The following is a 4,283-nucleotide window of genomic DNA, read 5'->3' on the forward strand; positions in this document are numbered from 1 at the left end:
CTTGCTCTTTCCCCTTTCCTCTAATAATAGTGCCATTCGCTGTGGTAGAAATTGTAATGATTCGATTCATTTAAACTGTTGTATGTAGGAAGCAGAGGTAAAGGAATGTGCTTTTGGTTTTCGTTTGTTTGGCTTGGTTTGGTTTGGTTTTGCTTTTCTTTGTTGGAACACATACCAGGAAGGATCTAAGATGTCTTTGTTATTTTGTTTGTTTTACATTTCTCTAAATGAGTATGGCAATTACTAGGCACTTATTAGGTAAAGCTGTCTTGTAATCCAAGATAAACTGTTACTCCATTTTGAAAATGAAATCTTACTGCTGTCTTCTGAAGCTCAGCCTTATTAATCCAGTTTTAAATGAATAATTTTAAAGTCATTGCATACAGCACATACTTGGGACGGTAACTTAGTTTATCATTATTCTAGAACCTTTGAGGGGTTTTACCAAATGATATTAATGGTGCTCTATTTGTAGGTAGGTAAGGCAAAAGAGCACATAATCGCGTGTCATTAACACCAGGGACATCAAGCAGGAGCAGCACCAGGCATGGTGTACATGCCTGTGACCCCCTGCTGTTGAGGCAGAGGTAAGAAGACTGCAAGTTCAAGCCTTGGCCTTGGCTACTTGGTGACTTAGCAAGACCGTGTGTCAAACAAAAGGTCTGGGGATGTAGCTCAGTGGGATGTGAAGATTACACAACTTTTTACAAGGCCCAATCTAGAAAAACTGGAGTTCCAATCTCAGTGATTGAATAGTTGCATTAGTGAAACCCTCTGAACTGAAATGATAGAAATTTAATGTGGCTGGCTGAGTGTGGTGGCACACGCCTGTAATCCCAGCACTCGGGAGGCTGAGGCAGGAGGATCCCTGTGAGTTCGAGACCAGCCTGGGCTACATAGTTCCAGATCAGTCTGAACTATGTAGTGAGACCCTGTCTCAAAACAAAAAAAATTTAATGTGACTTAAAAGGAGGTACATTATATCATTTTAACTGTCGGGTCCACTGGTAAAACTGGCTTTAGGCATGTGTAGTCCTATTGTCAGGATACAAAGCTGGTTTTTTCCATATCTCTTAGTGTTGCATTTTACTCTGCTGTTTTTACTTTCTATGTAAATGATAAAGTGGTCTCTCAGAAGCCTGAGGCATTTTCTCTACTGTCTTAGTAGCCACAGTAAACACAAAGAGCCGTTTTTCTCAACGGTTCCAACAAAATCCCAGTGCTCACATTTCCCCCTTTGGTTTACATGCCCAGCTCTGAGGCAATGATATGGAAAAGGAACATTATTTTCTCAAAGACTTCCTGTCGTGGGCCCGCATTTAGAAGACACTTGGACTAAGGAATGAGTTTGAAGAGGTTTCCGCCCAAAAATAAAGGATGTTGTAATCAGAAGGAGAACGGATACTACTGAGCAGAGAAAAATAAATAGAAATTGAGTCTATTTTATATTTATGCAATGAGAAAACATTTCCACAAATATTTTATTAGTGAAATTCCAAATACATTAACACTTGAATGCATTTTATAATACCAGTCGTACTAATGTTAAGAATTTATTTTGAAGGGACACTGTTTAATTTGAACCGTTAAATGGTTTTTGAATTAAAGAAAATTTCCCCTGCCATATTATTGAGGTTCAAAAACGCATTTGGAACTACAGTTAAGTTTTGAATCACTGCAAATTTGTGTGAGGATGGGGATCCTTCTTTAAGGAACACGGAGATTGACAACACGGAGATTGTGTAGACCAACTTGACGTTACTTGGATTTCATACAGGATTAGTTATCAAAGTGGCTTTGTTGCAGTGTCTCCCAAGAAGGTGCTATTTTGCATTGAAACTTTAGTGTTGAATTTATGAAGAAACATCAATTCTGCAGCAAAAGCAAATTTCCAAACCCATCCAATATTCAGAAACAGTAACTGAGTATGATTCTTCCTACTGATAAAAATTCAGTATTATTCCAAGCAAAATAATAAAAATTAATAAAGCTTTGCCTATGCCATCAGATTGCTCTGTAGCTGGCCAATGAGGATATTCAGCTTTGATTTCTGATAAAACTTAACATCTTATGATGGCTAATTAAAGCGTCACCAATCCAGTAATATGACAGATTTAGATAGTTTTCACAAAATACCTTCTGATGGATGGCTCAATGTGTAACAACTTCAGAGCTTTGTAGATCTAAGTGTGTGTGTGTGTGTGTGTGTGTGTGTTTCCTACTTCACCTGTATTTCTCCCACCATCAGTTGCAAAACATCTTAGCAAATTCCATTTCAGGTAGAACTGAACTGGTAATTTCTTCAAAAATATCGTTCCACGTAGAGTGCGCTTTCAGTTAAGCCTCTAAGTTCATTTCAGTCTTAGCATTGATTCTTAAGTAACCACCGGGCAGAGTTGGTAACATCTGCCAACTCACTAAAAGCCAAGGAGACCTACTTGAAATCACTTGCCTAGTTTTAAATTGATAATGTGTTCAAGCAACTGTTAATTCATGCTAAAAAGAGTTATCATAAACAAGTTTTTTCTGTGGACAGTGGCTGCTGCAAGAAAACAATTCGAACACACTATTAGTAAATAGCTTTTCTATTTGGCTAAAAAATAAGCCACTTTATTTTCATTTTTTTATGTGTGAATAAATTCTGTGATGACCAATGTTTTATTTGTCTAATTGTTCTGACTTGCTTTCTGGTTATTTGGAAATACTGGGAACAGCATTCTCCTAATGTTGAGGTATAGCACAGCTAAAGTATGATTGCACAGTAAACACAATGCTTTGCTGTATAATGAGATAACAAAATAGTCCACATTACATTGGGCCTTAAAAGCACAGCACTTTGATGCAATTAACATGCACTAGCAATAAAAAATAATAAAATATCCACATGGCAATATTGTGGCACGTGAAGTCCTATTGGGTTTTTAATGAGATTGCCAGTGTGTGGAACAGATGAGAGCACCACGTGTGGTTTTTGTCAGAAAAATTCAACTGTGCTTTTGGAGCATGAAGTCACAGACAATATGTAAACAAATGAATAGGGCTGTGTTCCAGTGAAATTTTATTTATAGATGGTGATCTGTGTTTTGTACAGTTTTTATGTCATGAAATACACTTTTAACTGTTTTCAACCATTTTAAAATGTAGATGCCATTCATAGTTCATGAGCCGGTCAGATACAGGGGCGGGCTGAATGTCTTTTGTAGACCACAGCTTGGCAATCTGTTCTAGGCAGGCTTTGCTGAACAGATGTCAATATTTAAAGGAAATTATTTATATCTAATTGAATGAAATTACCAAATGATCTTTCTTCCCTGTCCTAAAAGAAAGGAACTTTTTGAAATAACACCAAGAATTATATTTTTTAAATGTACCATTGTATGTATGGGAGTTATAAATTAAGCAGATAAAGAAAATCTGCTCTGTGAACGTCGATGTTGTGACAGTGTATAGTCTCACAGAACATGAATGTAGGGATTCAGACATATAGTCTGAATCCAGGCCTCACTTATGGAAACTATGGCTAGTTATTTGACTTCTTTGCCCTTTTCTCTCCTCGGGTTGGAGATCATGCCTATATTGCAGCACGTTGTGGAGGATTAACAAAAATCTTTCTAATGTATTAAATAGTACATTGAGAAATTTCCATTCAAATATATTAACAAGTTCTAGCTCCTGGATTAGAATCCTTAATGGGCAAGGCTGTATACTTGTGCTGAGTACTTACTCCTCAAGAAAACCAATTTGGAAAGCCAATTTGAACAGCTTCCTTTGTCTACATTTTAAGTCAGGAGTGGCTCCGAGTTTGAGGTTTTATGCAGAATGGTTGGTGGTTTGTGGCCACTGTGACTCTCAGCTAATAGGAGAATATAAGACTCTGAAGGAAAGAGGGCCCTGATGGGCTGACGTCAAGAGGGCAGCCTCGGGACGGGGTGCTGCGGGTGAAGACTTGAACTCTGCAGGTATGTAAACCTGCAGTGGTTTAAAGTTTGTTGCTTTTGAGATGAAGTCTTGCTGTGTTCCCCAGTTGATCTCTAACTCCTGGCTCAAGCGGTCCTCCCACCACAGTAACCTGGTCTCCAGGCACGTGCTCCCATGCCTGGTTTTAGGAACCACTGTGAAGGCTCTTGCGAGAATCCAGACACCTTGGCCAGGGATTTAGCTCAGTGGTCTGCTGCCTGCCTTGGCAGCGTGAGTTCCAAAGTTCGATCCCTGGTACTAAAAAAAGAGAAAAGAATCCAAACACCCTGATTTCATAAAGTGACATTGAGAATAAACAAGTGGGA

The sequence above is a fragment of the Fukomys damarensis genome, unplaced genomic scaffold (assembly GCF_012274545.1).
Source record: "Fukomys damarensis isolate Sample0158 unplaced genomic scaffold, DMR_v1.0_HiC HiC_scaffold_3, whole genome shotgun sequence".
In the NCBI taxonomy this organism is placed as follows: domain Eukaryota; kingdom Metazoa; phylum Chordata; class Mammalia; order Rodentia; family Bathyergidae; genus Fukomys; species Fukomys damarensis.